This window comes from Myotis yumanensis, unplaced genomic scaffold, assembly GCF_028538775.1.
Source record: "Myotis yumanensis isolate MYYU_CA2020_CCGP unplaced genomic scaffold, mMyoYum1.0.hap1 SCAF_13, whole genome shotgun sequence".
NCBI classification, from domain to species: domain Eukaryota; kingdom Metazoa; phylum Chordata; class Mammalia; order Chiroptera; family Vespertilionidae; genus Myotis; species Myotis yumanensis.
In genome coordinates, this window is record NW_027223764.1 from 47858807 (window position 1) to 47875875 (window position 17069).

At 48.4% G+C, this 17069-nt stretch overlaps 1 protein-coding gene across 3 annotated transcripts in view; it reads right to left on the reverse strand.

Moving 5' to 3' along the window:
- DLG5 (discs large MAGUK scaffold protein 5) overlaps positions 1 to 17069 on the reverse strand; it is a 108173-nt gene that overhangs the window by 90380 nt on the left and 724 nt on the right. The window lies entirely within an intron of this gene.

Below are 17069 nucleotides of genomic sequence, written 5' to 3' on the forward strand. Positions count from 1 at the left end.
TATCTACCTTCTCTAAATTCTCTATTGTCGCCGAAGCCGGTTTGGCTCAGTGGATAGAGCGTCGGCCTGGGGACTGGGGGTTCCCGGGTTCGATTCCGGTCGGGGGCGTGTGCCTGGGTTGCGGGCACATCTCCAGTGGGGAGTGTGCAGGAGGCGGCTGATCGATGTTTCTCTCTCATCGATGTTTCTAGCTCTCTATCTCTCTCCCTTCCTCTCTGTGGAAAATCAGTGAAATATTTAAAAAATAAATAAATAAATAAATAAATTCTCTATTGTCAACCTGGCTAATTGCATAATATTTTTGAAATCACATAACTTTTTTGTTTTAATTACCAGCATCAGACCTACAATTTGAAGCCCAGTTCAGTTAGAATAGAAGGGATTGCAGACAGCAGCTATTTCAACCAGGAAGATGACAGAACTCCTTCCCTGCCATGCCTGGAGTTCTACCTGAAGCCCTGAAGCCCTGCCTGGCTCAGTTGGTTGAGCATCATCCAGCACCAAAGTCACTGGTTCAATTCCCGGTTAGGGCACATGCCCAGGTTGCGAGCTCATTCCCAGGTCGGAGTATGTGTGGGAAGCAACGGATCCATGTTTCTCTCACTCCCTCTCCCTTCCTCTCTCTCTGAAATTAATAACTTTTTAAAAACATATTTTAAAAATGAAAGTTCTACCTGAATACCTTCAGCAGTCTCTTCCCTAGAGCAGTATCTAGCAATTTAAAAGTTATCCCCCATCCTGAACAGGATTCTACCTTCCTGAAGTTAAAATCTCCTGTTTCCCTAACGCATTTGCACTACATGGCATCATATGCCCAATAAACACAAGGAACAGGGCAGTTCTTTTAATTAACTGACTTACAGGATGAGCACCCATAATTTCCCACTATGGCCAAGATGAGAAAGTAGAGTTTTGCAAACATGGCTGATGCATATTCACAATGCCATGTTTAAGTCAACTCTTGCTCCCCACAATCACCTAGATGATTACTAAAAACACCTGTGTCCCGACTCCATTCATTGTTCCCTGAACAGTTGCCCCACCCCCACTTCATTGGGCAGTAACTCTTTCCTGAGGCCGTTTTGGGGTGAACAACCTGCTTAAAGTTGCTGGCTAGGCCGAGACAAGCAGATGCCTCACTACTAGAAGCTGAGGGATCAAGTGCAGCCCAGACACAAAAGGCCTTCCCTCAAAGACAGCAGCAGGGCAGAAAAGTGATGTTTCTTTCCTCCTTCTCTGGTTTTATTTCCTTTTATTCCCATTTCCTTCCCCTTCTCCTCCCCCAAGCCCATAAGTGACCATTCTTTGGTGTTAATCTTTTTCTTTGTATTTATGCAAACTGGGTATTGTTTTGTATTCATCTACACACCAGCACTGCATTACTCTACGCCTTACTTTTTCACTGAGCTCTATGCTTTATGATCCATGCCACTGCCATATGTGTCTCATCAGTCACTTGGAGCTGCTTCAGATGACTGCCAGCCCGTGTCCACCCATCAGCTCTCCCAGGGATGGACACCTCCGCATAGGCATCACCAGGAACCGGTCCCCTCAGGGACCTGCATGAGAGCCTGGGGGGGGGGGGGCGGGGGGGCGGGGGGGGGGCGGTGGATTTCCAGGCTCTCAGGTAGGGTAGGGCTTTGCAGGAGCTCTGCCAAAGGCTCCAGCTCAGCGGCATCAGTAGAGGGGAGTGTCCAAAACCCCACACACCACTGTCCATTGACATCACCCAGCTTTCTCGTTTCTGCCAGCCTAGGAGATGGAAAGAAATAGAGCTCATTGTGGATTCTTACCAAACCTACGAGAACCACGCCTGCTAGAACGGCAAGAAGGGCATTTGCCACAATAAGTTGAGCTGAATGGAAACAATTGCTCATTAATAAGAATCCTCGTAGGGAGCCCTCCCTGCCTTGAGTTGTCACAGGCTGCTGGAGCATAAACATCACACACTGGCTTGCACAATGCCATGATCGCGCCCGCCTGCTCCGGTAGGCAGAGGCTCCTGCCAAGGAAGTCGACTGCTGGGGGTAGGTGGCAATACAGTGGCGCTCTCATGCCACTTTTATTTGCAATCACATGGTCCTACTACCTGATGACTGTTACGCACAGCTCCTACCACATGTGACTGCCATGTGACCTGACAGCACCTGAAGCAGTCTATACCTGTTCAATGAGTCCCAGCAAGGTCAAATTGCTCTCGAGGTTGCTAACCGCTTCCTCTTAAATTTCTGTGCTAACATCAGCACGGTCCAGAAACCAAGAGCCTGAGCCCAGCACTGATCTGCAGACCTCACCCTGAGTGTGGGATACAGTGCGGGGGGAAAAAAACCAGTCAACCTCTCCCAGAAATCACAATTTAACGTGGCACTTAAATAGCCACGGGGCTGGGGCACTAAGAACAATACCAATGACTGCTTATGCTTACATAGCGCTTACTGTTTGCCAGGCACTGCTCCAAACACTCCACAGATAGTAACTCCTGTAGTCCTTACCGTACACGGCCCTATTATTATCCTCATTTCACAGATGAGGGAACTGAGGCACAGAGAGGGAAAGTAACTTGCCCAGGGTCACAGTAAGTAGCAGATCCAGGATTTGAACCCAATTATTTGACTTAGATACAGACTCTTAACCACCCTACTAAACTGACTCCCAAGTGACCTGGCCTCCCCTACCTGTTCCCTCACTTGTAAGGTGGAGTAAGGACCCCAAAGGGTTGCTGATGAGATCAAATGAGAAAGTAAATACAAAAATAAAGACAAGGCATCCTGTGCAATAGAAACACCGTCTACACAACACACAACCGGCTCCGTCCACCCACCCACTTCCATAGCAGCTCTGAGAAGGAGGTGGTATCATGGACCCCAACAGAGAGAGAAGGATGAGGCTTAGAGAGACTATGGACTATGAGAGCCACATGGGAACACAGCTAGACCTACTCATTCCCTGTCAGCCACCTTACTCCTCAATCCCTCCCTTCTCCTCCGCAAAGAGAAGGCCAGCAGATGGAAACTGGTCTCAAACCCCCCAAAGGACTCCTGGACTCTGGTTTCTAAACAGCCCAGCTCTAACTCTCAGACTTGAAAATTAGGGAAAAGATGGCTCTCCAATCCATCTAACACAGTGGTTCTCAACCTTCTGGCCCTTTAAATACAGTTCCTCATGTTGTGACCCAAACATAAAATTATTTTCGTTGCTACTTCATAACTGTAATGTTGCTACTGTTATGAATCTTAATGTAAATATCTGATATGCAGGATTGTCTTAGGCGACCCCTGTGAAAGGGCTGTTCGACTGACAAAGGGGTCTCGACCCACAGGTTGAGAACCCCTGATCTAACAACTCACAGAAAGCCGATCAGACACCCCCCGGTACTCTGCAAAGGCCAGTTGGGCTATCCCCTCACCCTACCCTCCGCTGGCCACATCCCATGGATGACCCTCCTACTTCATGCCAACTCTACCACTCCTCTCCAGCCCCAGCTCAGGCAGTCTCAGAGACCCAATTGCAGGAGAATGACTGGGAGCAGCAGCCGGGCCGCCCTGTGTCTGCCGGGGGCTGGTTAGCCTAGCCTCGTCTTCCCAGTGCCTGCTGAATGCTTGCCTCCAGCAGAAGCCTGTACTTCCCATAAAGACCCACCCTCCAGCCCTGGCCAGTGTTTCTCAGTGATTAGAGTGTCGGCCCATGCACCGAAGGGTCGGAGGTACAAGTCCCAGTCAAGGGCACGTACCTGGGTTGCAGGTTCAACACCCTACCCCAGTCAGGGCACGTGCGGGAGGCAACCAGTCGACGTGTCTTTCTCATACCAATGTTTGTTTTTCTCTCTTTCTTTCTCTTTCTCCTCCCTTCCTCCCTTCTATTCGCTCTAAAAATCAATGGAAAAAATATCCTCTGGTGAGGATTAACAAAAAACAACAACAAAGATCCACTCTTCAGAGAATGGATTATCTCCCAAGTCTCCTCCCTTGTTCTGCGCATTGCCTTGGCCAGGCCTGCCTTCCCCCGTGCACCCATCTGGCCTTCCAAGCATCTGCCTGCGCCCAGCTCACTGCGGGCTGTCCATGGGCTGGCCTCTCACTTGTAAGGTGGACTGCAGGCTACCTGCTCCAGCAGGTTTGGGCTTTCCAATGAGACAATAAACTCCTGGGATGCAAGAATCATCTCCTTTTCGCCCTTTGTGGCGAGCTGGCACGGCCATGGCATACTCAGCCCCACATTGGGCGCCTTATGTGCCGCGCCAGCTCAGCCAGGTTCGGTGACCCTGAGAGGGGGCGGTGAAGGAGAAAAGACAGACAAGAGAATAAAAGCTGGGCCTGGGTGAGACGCTGTCCTCTCTGATGGAGAGCTAGCGACAGCGCCACGGACTACAAGCCGTTTCTTTATTTTATAGCCAGATTCCACGAGGCAAAGTAAGGGTGTGGTCAAGATGTTTACAACATTCTGGTGGTTTTCGATCCTACTCAACTACATGCACCTGAGCTTTATCAAGCCCACATCACTCAGACACGTGGGGCCAGGTGTTCGGACCATAGGTTCAAGCTTACAACTATAGCTGTTGGCTATAACTGTGCTGGGAGGGCTCTGCCCTCCAAGCTGGGACTTGCACGTGGCCATGAGAGGACTGTGCCCTCTCATTAGTCCAAGGCTTGAACCTGTCCAAACACTGTAGCCGCTCTCCACAGCCCTTCTGAGAATCTTACAGATTTTTGCAACCAAAAACACATGCCATTTGCTATAAACAAAAAAATGGAAGGTGAGGAATAGGAAGTCGGTAGGCAAGGCTGTTTACTTCTGGCAGTACAGGCAGAACAGAGAGAACAGAGCAACCCAAAATGAAAGCTTCGGTGAACAATAGGATACACATTGCAGCTAAAGAACAAATCAAAGTCAGGGCGTTTGGTCTGGGCCTATGGTGTTGATCATGGGTGATGCTAATGTCTTTCTCATCTCTACACACTTAGCACTCAGCAGAGTCACAGACCAGGTATGTGCTGGGAGGAGGCTGGGGCAGACAGACAAGTGGACGGCCACCGGAGAGGCTGTGGGACTTGTGCAAGAAGACACTGTGACCAGCTCCTCTGAGTTTTCAGGACAACCTTAATATGAGGGAGGCTGAGGGCAGAACAAGCTGACATAAAATTCCACAAAGCAAAATTCCCTAGAAAGCAAGTTCACTGTTTTGTTCCCTCTCCCTGGGCTCATAACATGGGGAGAAAATATGACAGGATTTATAATGGTCATCTGACATTTTCTATCAAAAATTAGGTAGGAGAATAGACAGGCGTATGTAGTCTCTCACACACAGCCCCTAAGTCTAAGCTGCTCCAGGTTCAGCTATATATTTTTTGTTGGTTTTTTTTCTGGGAAAAAGACCGAGAACCAGCACACTTTGGTTTTGTTTACTTTCTTGCTTTTTCCTGGATCCAGTTCCCACTGAGGTTGGCGTGTGGGGGTGGGTCCCAACTCAGTGTCCTAGGGCCTTTACCCTCTGATCTTTATTTCAGGCTTTTTCCTCTGAGGCAAGAGACTCAGTGGCGTCATTTTCCTGCCTGAACTCTGTCCTGTGACTAAGCAATAAGAAGCCGCAGCAGTCAGCCCTGGAAGTGTTTTGCTGTGTCACAACAAGAATGGGACAAGGAGGTACCTCCTGCCAACATCAGACCCATTATCTGACTCAGCACTTAAATTCAGATGTCCTGACCTAGGTCTGAGTCAAACAGTGCCCCCTATGTGACAGGTTCTCAGAACACATCCGCTGAATGAATGAATGCTGTGACAAGAAAGGGAGGGGTGTCCAAGGCTAAGGACATGGACATCTCCACGGGGACCTTCACAGGCTGGCCCAGAGCACAGAACAAATGCAGTCTTTATAAAGAAAGTGACAAGGACTCCAAAACCTGCCCAGTCTCTGAGCAGCTGGCGGCCCCGAGCAAGCTGACGAACATCTCTAGGCCTGGTTTGCCCATCAGTAGGATGTGAATCCCTCTTACACGGATTGAAAATAGATTTATTTCAATGGTCAGGAATGAGAAGCTGCAGCACAACTCCACGAGCTGCAATGCCCTGCTACTTGCTCACCCTCACGGGAAAGGCTGGTGCCTGCAGAGCCAAGGCCCGGATCAGGAAAAACCAGACTCCCCGCCCAGCCTGGGGCTGGCAAAGATGCCTTGGAAAGAACCCCAGCAAGGGCAGAAACCTGGGTCCTGGGTCCAGCTCTGCCAGGTGCATGTGGAGATCCCGGTGGAGTTCCTCTGTGTCTCTGGACGGCTGTTTCTCATTTGGAAAATAGGCAGTTTGGGCAAAATGGTCTCTAAGACCCCTTCCGGCCCTGATACTAAACAGTCTTAAGCTGCTTAAGAAACATAAACAGGAAATGAAAGTTCTGGCCAGCGAAGATGAAAACGAGGTTATCCTGGGTAAGACGAACAGAGTATTGAGAAGGTCACTGAACTTTTTTATGACTTCTGACATCAAAATATAAAAATCCAGTTTCTTCCCATTTGTTCTCTTATCACATCACTCACCCCTGGCAGGATGGGTTTTCATCACTTTTGGTCAGCAGACTCACAATGGTCAATGATGTACGAGATTTGTCTGCGGGGTCCCAGGCCATCTTAAGGAGTCAGACAGATAAGTAACCTAAAGCTGACTCAGAAAGAGGCCTGAGAGCCGCCTGGGAGACAGGCCACACCTGGAAAAATGCTGTGGGCACGGAAAACACACCCTGGCTTGAGACAGCCCACAAGGCAGCAGCAGGAGTGAAGGCGATTCTCTCTGACTGCACAGCTTCCCACACAGCAGCTCTGCCCACCCCACCTGAAGAGTGCCTGTTGGCTGGGACTTATTTATGTATCCATGGCTAACAGTTCTCTTATGCAATGTAGATGTGGGGCCAGCTAGGGATCATGTATGTTTTTAAAAACAGACTAATTTTTCAAAAAAGGTAACCACTCCCCTCTGCAAAAGGACCACTTGATGGGGTTTCACTCCGCTCCTTCCCATATCAAGGCCTTGGGACCAAGAGAATAGGTTTTTTATTAGTCACACTGTGGCCATTTTTGAGAGTGTGGGTCATCCTGAAAGAAAACTGACAAAGGTAAACAGAGGAAGCAGAGGAAGACAGGAGTATCTCCTGAAAGCACAGCTGCCATCAGTTGCAGCTGCTGTGTCCACCTGTGACTCACCAACTGCGCTCAGGCAAAGGAAGGTAAGGCTTTGGGGAGGGGGGATAGGGGAGCCCTGTGGAAGCACCTCCCGGAGGCCACAGGAGGGGCGAGCCCCAGGCCTCCACACCTGACTGCCACGGCTCCTCTCGGTCTATTTTACGCAGTTGGCTTTTCTGTCAGAGTCCAGTTAATGAAAAGGGTCCAATCATAAAGAACATTTACACTTCACAGGCTCCTTCATTTAACTGTTCACAACAGCCCTGCAAGGAAGCTGAGGCTGAATAGGCGTCCGGTCAGACTTCACAGCCCATTCTCAGAGTAACCACGCTGTGCTCGCCCAGCGACCACATGGACTCTCGGGGAAGAAGCGTCACCACCTAGAACAGTCCACTCCAGAGCCGGATGGCAATGGCCATTAAGACGAGCTCTTCCTTAAACAAAAGGCCCAGGAAAGCCCTAGCAGGTTTGGCTCAGTGGATAGAGCATCGGCCTGAGGACTGACGGGTTCCAGGTTAGATTCTCGCCAAGGGCACATGCCCAGGTTGTGGGCTCAATCCCCAGTAGGGGGCCTTCAGGAGGCAGCCAATCAATTGTTCTCTCTCATCATTGATGTTTCTATCTCTCCCTCTTCCTTCCTCTCTGAAATCAATAAAAATATATTTTTAAAAAAGAATAGTGCCTGACACATAGTAAGTGCTCAAAAGATGTTATTATTTAAAAAAAAAAAAAAAAGGCCCAGGAAAGGGGAGCTGTTAAGGATTATAAAAGAGGCTCAGACGGTGACATCAACTAAATGCAACATATGCACCTTATTAAAATCCTGATTTGGACAAACCATCTATAAAAAGACATTTCTGAGACAAGGAAAACTGAGCGTCAACTGGCCATGAGGTGATATTAAGAAAGTATTGTTAGTACTGCTAGTTGTAAAAATGGTTTCCATGGTGATGTTTTTTTTTAAGGCTTTATCTCTTAAAGACACTTCCTTAAGTATTTTGGGGGGTCGTGATATACTCTCCGGGATTTGTTTTAAAAAACTACAGAAAACAAAAGTTGTTGGAAAGTTGGGTGTTTGTTATATTATCCTCTCCATCTCTACCAATGTTTGAAAATTTCAGACTATAAAGTTTAAAAGGAAAGAAGGAAGAAAGGCCTTTGCTCAATTCTACCTTCCAGTCAGCCCATGTTCCGCTTTCTGGGACCAAGTGCACTCCTCGAGAAGACAAGAGGCTTAACCATCTCAAAGAATAACTATCATGAAACCAGACTTCATTCTTGTCAAGCCACACTGGGGAAACTGAGGCCCAGAGAAGTCACACACCTTCAGATCACACAACCAAAAAATCTACTGGCCCCAGAATCACATGTACCCATTTCAGCCAAATTTAAAAGAATGGGAAAGTTTAAGATTTTGGTTCCCCACGTGAGAGAGATGAGGGAAAATTGGAAAAACAATGGTATATTTAATGTTCCAGTTCCGTGCACTAATGCTCAAGTTCCCCAAAAGTGCATTCCTCAGAACACCAATGTCGCAAAATGCTCAATGAAGAAGGATTCTGTGGTCAAAGCAGTTTGGGAAACGCTGCATAGCGAACCCACTCCAGTGAAGCCCAAAGCCACTGGCTGGTTGGTGTTCTCAGGAGGCTCCCAGGAGAAGAGCCCCTGTGACCTGCTCAAGCCAGCTCTGGTCAAATGCCTTTGAGCACAGAACCCTTTAAACGAGCAACACCACTGACATCCCACCAAACCAGTCTTGAGATGTTTCCTGGGGAAATGCTGATCTAAGCCTTTTGAAGGAAAATCATGAGAGCTAGTTCCCCTGGATCAAGATTTAAAACCAAATCGACCCTGAATGGGATAAGGAGGAGAGTCTACAAAACAGAAATAACTAACATACTTCAAGGCCTTTGGGGATGTAGCTATTAGTACTGAAACCCAAAGGAAATGTGTGAACATCCCTTGGCTGCCAGATATGAATACTGCTGGGATTCTATGGTTAGTAACTTCTGGCCTCGAAAGAGTCATAGAAGACTACTGAAACTAAATATTTAAAGTCCAAAGGAACTGTGCCAAGACTTCCCAAAATAGGTGGGGGGGGGGGGGGGGGGGGGGGGAGATACACAATTTTAGAAGAAAAAGGAAATAAAATATTGGAACTAAGACTCCAGCCAGGCCATCACCCCCATGTCAAGGAGCTGTGGACAGTATGGCTTTCCTTTAAAACTGAAAACACACAGTATGGAAGTTCCTCCAAAAATTAAGAACTGAATTGCCTCATGAGCCATAATCCACCCCCACCCCCCCCGCCACCGGACATATATCCAAAAGAACTGAAAGCAAAATATCAAAGAGATATTTGTATACAGCATTATTCACAATAGCCAACATAGCCAATAGGCAACAGCGACCCAAGTTGATGGAGGAATGGATAAACAAAATGTGGTCTATACATACAATGGAATATTACTCAGCCTTAAAAAGGAAAGAAATATTGTCACATGCTACAACATGGATGAACTTTGAGGACACTGGTAAGTGAAAGATGCCAGTCACAAAAAGACAAATAATGTATGATTCCACTTATATGAGATACCTAGAACAGCCAAATTCCTCGAAACAGAAAAGTAGAAAGGGTTGTGGCCAGAGACTGGGAGGAGAGGAGGATAGAGAGTTACTGTTTAATTAGTAGAGAGTTTCAGTTTTGCAAGGCGAAAAAGTTCTACTGATAGATGGTAGTGATGGTTACAACAATGTGAATTACCACTGAACTGAATGCTTAAAAATGATTAAAATAGAAAATTTTATGTTATGTATAGTGTGCCACAATCCTATATAATAAAAGCCTAATAGGCAAATCGAACAGTGGAACGACCGGTCGCTATGGTGCACACTGACCACCAGGGGGCAGATGCTCAACGCAGGAGCTGCCCCCTGGTGGTCAGTGCACTCCCATAGGGGGAGCACCGCTCAGCCAGAAGCTAGGCTCACGGCTGACAAGCGCAGAGGCGATAGCGGGAGCCTCTCCTGCCTCCACGGCAGCAGCAGCACTAAGGAGCAATGAGCTGAGCAGTAAGGAGCAGCAAGCGGGCGGGTGGGTGGTAAGGAGCAAGGTGTCCCAGACTGCAAGAGGGATGTCCGACTGCTGGCTTAGGCAGATATCCCCCGAGGGGCCCCAGACTGGGAGAGAGTGCAGGCCAGGCTGAGGTACCCCTCTCCTCCTAGTGCACAAATTTTGTGCACCAGGCCACTAGTTTTAAATAATAGAAAAAATGGTTCAAATAGTAAATGTTATGTTATGTATATTTTACCACACATACACACAAAAAGCAAATAGGTTATTACCCTTAATCTATATATATAAAAGCCTAAGCGACCAAACAACCGAACAACCAGTCACTATGACACACGCTGACCACCAGGAGGCAGACGCTCAATGCAGGAGCTGCCCCTTGGTGGTCAGTGTGCTCCCACAGCCAACCTCCCATGGCCAGCCAAACTACCGCAGCCCCTCCCCCTGGCTGGCCAACCTCCTGCAGTCCTGATCAGCCCCGATCACCGGCCAGACAAAGGGACCCCACCTGTGCACAAATTCGTTCACTTGGCCTCTAGTGTGAAATAAACATCAAGGTCAACAGTCACCTCCCAATTACCCACCAAGGGTTTAGATCTGGATGACTGACATGAAACATTCCAAACAGCTCTGTTTAGTTTAAAAGGTTTCTGTAGCACTTTCATGAAACTCTGTCCCAAAAAGATCAACAGAGACACACAATTTAGAGATAAGCAACCTGCCTCGGATAAAAGATGGAAACAGATGCAATATCCCAACTCAATTCACCTTAAAATTCCTGCCGAACACACTCAGCATCCCTACTGCACAGACTGACAGCAGCTCAGCCCTCTTGCTCTATGTGGCTCCCATCTTCCCAAAGTTACAGGAAATTACTAAAGAGCCCTCACACTGGCCTGCAGAATGTATAGGTGGTTGGGAATGAGGTAGAATTTAAAAAAAAAAAAAAACTGAGACAAAATATTTCTCTGGTGCTTACTTTTTCAGGAAATAGAAAGCCAGAGTATCAAAAATCACTCAACACTAACACTAAGTAAGAAAACAGCAATCATGGTACAGAGCTGGAAGAAGCCTCAGAAATCTAGTCCAACCCTATCACCAAGCCTCCTTGGACCTGATGCCTCCTTGGACGTGCTGAGGATCCCACAGGACTGAGCCCGTCCTCAGTCATGCTGAACTTCTGGTTTTCCTGTTGTACTAAAAACACACACATATGCACACACAGAACACAAGGGCCAGGTAGTTAAAAAGCTCATCCAATGTCAAGATATTGCAGTTAGGAACAGATACCATCCAAGACTCTTTCGAGGACACCGAGCTGACATTCAAGTTTCAAGTGCAGAAACGGAAGGGCTCTCTAATCCTACAAAAGGCTCCATATGGCTCCTGGCAGCCAGCCCCACAATGCCAGTACCTGATGGGTGACCTTGGGAACTTCAGACACCAAAGTCACACCACCTGCTTCCATCACAGACATACTGTGGGTGGTGACATCTGTGTGTGCATCTGGGACTCACTCTAGCCTTCCTGCACTCCCACAGCCTTCTGCCACTGTGAAGTCACCACTTAAATGATTGCCAGGGGGAGAGGGAGGGTGGAGGTGAAGAGGGCATAGAGGGGATAAATGGTGGTGGGAAAAATACAATAAAATAAAAAAGAAATCTGCACGTACTTCTGAAGAGGATCGGGTCTTACACAGGATCACACCACACACTGTACACACAGCTGACTAGTCATCCACTCAATAGAAATATACTGAACACCTATGTTGGGCCAGGCTCTATTCTAGGCATTAGGAACAGAACAGCAAATTCAGCTCATGGAGATGACATTCTACTCTCGGTGACCCACAGCCACAGTTAAAGCATCCCTGCCATCTGTTCAGCACAGTTTACAAGGAACTTCCCATAACCCTTAGAAATATCAGGAGAATCCCGGCTTTCTGGTTCTAAGGCTGGTTCTGGGCTATATTGCTCACCACAGTAACAAATGTTCCTCCTTTTTTCTTACCACAGATTGTCAAATAGCATAGTGACGTAGTTGTTTTATTTTGTAGAGTAAGCTCAGAAAGGTTAAATGCCTTGCTCAAAGTCTAAAACCTGGTGAAGTCTGCCCACCTCCCCACTATCCCACTCTAGCAATGACCTCACCTTCTAACTGCATCATCACACAAAGGTGCGGCCACATATCATGGACATGCACCAGCTGTTTTACCTGCACAATATCCTTCCCGCTCTTCCTCCTTTGGAGAACTGCTTCTCCCCACTCTAAAGAACCAACCACAGCATCCCGTCACCCCACCCTATTGGTTGGGTCCACTGCTGGGCCAAGCTTTAGTCCTCTAGCCCTGGGCCTCATACGGACACATGACCCTTGTCAGGCCAATTGAAGTCCTGCCAGGAGGCTTTTCTGCCTGGACTAACTGGATAGAGCTCCCTTCCTTCTCTGGTCAGGGGCTGTGAAGATGGAAGCCCAGAGGCTGGGGACCACGTTCTAGGAAAAAAGTGTGGCATTCAGGATCAAGCACCCAAGTGCCAGTTTCTCCAATCCATCCCAAGGTTTTGAAATATCATATAATAAATTTCTCTTTTCTGCCTAATACAGTTTGGGCTACGTTTCTGTCGCTTGCAAGAGGCACCCTGATCTAAACCAGAGAGAGAGAAATAAAATCTGCCTTTCCCTTAGAAAACTCTCCTCAATCATTACTTCCGAGTTCCTCCACCTCTTCCTCTCACATAACACAATTAAAAGAAAAACTACACTGGTTGGAACTTTTATTTATGTTACTGTCCCTGCTGACCCTCCAGGGCAAAGGAGATGAAGAAAAGGTGGCTGGTACCTAAGTGAGTAGGGAGAGAACAAAAGGCCCGGGTAACCTCTAATGAATAATAAATAATCCACACCTGACTATCAGCAGCCACCTGCACCTGTCCTACTGGAAAAACCTGGCAGGGTTATCCCTTTAAGAAAAATTCCTCCAGCTCTAACTTCTGACAAGTGCACAATGCCTGAATTCCAAGAGACGTCCAAACCCCTCGCTCGGCTAGCCATCGTGGTCCTCCACATTAGCTCTGCATCCCCTGCGCTACTCAGGCTGGCCTGATTCTGCAACCTGAAAACACACTGCCCCTCTCCAGCTATGCCTACCACCCAGAACATCCTCCTTTCCTTCTGCGTGTCCTAAGTCCCTCTTCAACACCCAGCTCAGGCTCCAGTCCCTCCATGAAGCCTCCCCCAGCATCCCCAGCAGCTGCTGCTGTCTCCATTCTCTTCACTCTGGTGAAGCCAAATCAGCAAGCTCACTAGGAAACTAAAGATGAGGCATCGAGGGGAAGAGAAGAAACATCCAGCTTGGAGCACACACTACAGCAAACATGTCAAACTTGCAGCCCGCGGGCCGCAGGCCTCGTGTATTTGGCTCGTGTTAGCCTTTGAGTTTGACATGCTTGCACTACAGGGACCAGCGGCAATCACCAAACTCGGCCACTTCTGCCCCACAAGGGAGGCCTCCGCGGGGAGCCCTCCACATTGAGATGGGAATTAGAGCCCCTAGGGGTGGAGGAGAGTATTTGGGAAAGCATGTCGCATCCAGAGCTTTAAAAGGAGGAAAAGGCCTGCTTGTATTGTATCACTCAATTGATCTGTCTCATAATGTCACTCTCCTGAGTGTCCCATTCCCCCAACGGAGGCAGTGAGCTGCAGGCTGGAATTACATCCTACGCACCCCTGTCTCTAGCTACACCCTCTGGCCTCCCGTGGACCAAGCACAGAGCCAGGCACTGCAGTCCTCTCCGATCACATTCGGCCCTCCCAGTGGCTGAGGCAGGCAGTGTAGTACCCTTAGCCCCATCTCACAGATGAACACACTGAGGCTCACAGCCAGGAAGGCCCTCACTCCAGGTACAGACAGTCAATGTTCCTCAAGTGAGAAAACCCAGATGTTAGTAACTGAATCAAAGCGGGGGAAAAGACTGTGTGGGTTCCAAGTGAACAAACACGATCCTGGTACAACTGTGGAAAAACCCTCCAGGCTGAGCCACTCGGAGGGAGACAACAGCTCTCTCCTGGCTCTACCATCAGCGGGGGCAGAGACATCACTTCCTCCTTGCAGACCCATACACAGGGACAAGGAAAGGCTGCATGAGCCCAGGGGTCCCCAATGCAGGAAGTGCCTGCCCTTACAGAGGGAGGGCCAAATCAGGTAATAGGAAAAGGTGTCCCCATCACAGAATCAGGAACTGCTTCACCTTGACTCCAGCTCCTCTTTGCCCCGCGACTTCTGTCCTGTCTTCACACTCAGGGATGGGGGCAGAGAACCCCGCATAACGCAGGAAGGCATCACTCATCTCACTGGGGTTGCCACAGGGTTAAGTGAGATACTAAAGCAGGCTGTGAGATGCCGTATGCTGAACAGCAATGTACTGTCTATCTTATATAGGAGTCCCCCTGCCACCCGAAATAAAACAGCACTGTATTTTCTTAGCCACTTTCATACTCCAAGCCTACACATGGTGGGTTATAAATGTCCGGGGCTCTAACTGAGCATGAGCAGGACAGACAGGTTTGCTGTGCTCACCTGCCCAGCTTCCTCCCAGTTCCAGGGCCCAGGTGGGGGCTGCCAGACACTGTCTGCCTGCAGCACAGCAAACTCCCACAGCAAACAAGTGCCAGGCAGGGGATGTGCACTCTGGGCCAAGGAAGCCCTTAACTGGGTGGTGGCAGCACCTCCAATATAGAGACGGTGACAAAGGGACCTTCCCTTGACGCTTTGGATCCTTACAAAGCCGACTGCTTCCTCTCAGGATCCCACAAGGGCCTTGCTCTAAGGCCGACCCATAGCAGAGCCGTGGACGTGCACGCAGAGTGGAAACTGCTGGGAGAGCAAGAATGCAGGACACAGTACTGGATTGCCCTGACTTTGGCTCCCTGGGGATGAGACGGGTACATCCCCCATCCTTCAACCATAGCAGCGCTTTTATGCACTGAGCTTTGCCCCGTAAGGGCTCCCTGGCTAAAAGAAAAAAAGTTGGAAAACCACTGCACAGTATGTCATCCTTTACACAGATCCCAACACTCTACTGCAGCGGTTCTCAACCTGTGGGTCGCGACCCCTTTGGCGGTCAAACGACCCTTTCACAGGGGTCGCCTAAGACCATCCTGCATATCAGATATTTACATTACGATTCATAACAGTAGCAACATTACAGTTATGAAGCAGCAACGAAAATAATTTTATGGTTGGGTCACAACATGAGGAACTGTATTTAAAGGGCCAGAAGGTTAAGAACCACTGCTCTACTGTTTCCTTGCACATCATGTCACTTCTCCCCCAGAAGCTCTAGATGGCATCTTGTCACACCAAATGCTACCCTATATTTTTTCTAAAGTATTAACTAAAATAACTTAACTTCCCCTTGAAAGTTATTTTTCTGAGGATTCCATGACCCTCTGCAAGGCTATAGAACTCTGCATTGTAGTAAAAGGAGGGCCTGAAATCACTACCCTTGGGCATAAAATCCAAACTCTCTTCCATTCCTTCCTCACAGGTTGGAGCAGCTCCTAGAACTTTGGTCCCGTGAGGCCCCATCTTCTCCACCAGGCAAGGCAAAGGGTCCCCTAAGTAATGGCAATTCACCCCTCTACGCCAGATACTACGGCTAGCACCGATTCAAACACACCCCAGCAGGACCTGACTCTGCACTCCGACTTCTCGGATTCCGCGATAAACCCGCTCCTTCAAAGACAGATAAATGGAAAGACAGGCAGAAAGATAAAAGCAATTTAAAAGAAAAAAAAATTACCACAATGAGATTTCCCTCTGTCCTTATCCTTCTCCGCATCTTCAAAAACACCATTCCAAGAGAGGGCTGGGTTTGCCCAGAAACTCAGATATGATCATAATTGGGGGACAGAACACAGGTTTGAGGGGTGTAAATGCTAGAGAGTCAGCAACCCAGAGTGGAGACAAAAGGGCCACCAATAAAACGATATGCTGTGTGGCCAGCCATTTAGTCCCTCTGTGTGTCAGTTCCCTTCACTAGAAAAGGTTGAGGTCCAGAGGGCCAGTGTACATCAGAGCTGTTACCAAGAACAGCTTATAAAATCGTCCCCTTAATAAGCGAGGCATTTAACAGCCTTATAAACGGGTCTCCTCAGCCTTGGGCCTACAAGTTGCTAAGGGCAGTCTTTTGGTCCTTTCCTTCACTCTTAACATAAAGACAAGACATAGAAACGGTAGCACTTACCGCTCCCTGGCTCCGAACAAGTTAAATAAAACAGTAGGTCACAACTGAAAACTACTTTGAGCATTTTAACCACTCCAAGCCAGAGTTTTCTCTCTGGCAAGGTAAGAATAATAGCTCACATAGTAACAATTAAACGCGATAAACCAGTGTCCCTACCACAACAGTAGGTGCCTAATAAATGCTCGTTCTCTCCCTTCCTCAGTTCTCACCTTCCTGGAGCTTCCTTGTCTGAAATACTGGCTTTCCACACTCCCCAACAGGCCAGTCCAGGCCTACCACTTGTCACAAATTCCCAGCATAACCCCACACACGTGAAAACTCACAAATCCGTCACCCACCACCCAAGGGAACCAGCACCAGCCTTCGCTGTCGCACAGCTCAGCACTCAGGGAGGGATCTGAGCCCCAGCAGCCACTACTAGGATTTTCCCATGGTGCAATGCAACTTCCCCAACTTTTCCGGGCCCACAGTTTCCAAAGAAACCTAGCAGGCATTGTGCACAATCAACCACAAGTTTGGGCTAGCAAACGGCTTGAGCGCTGGGCAGAGGGAGCGGAGAGAGCCAGAAAGAGAAAAGGCACCAGTGGT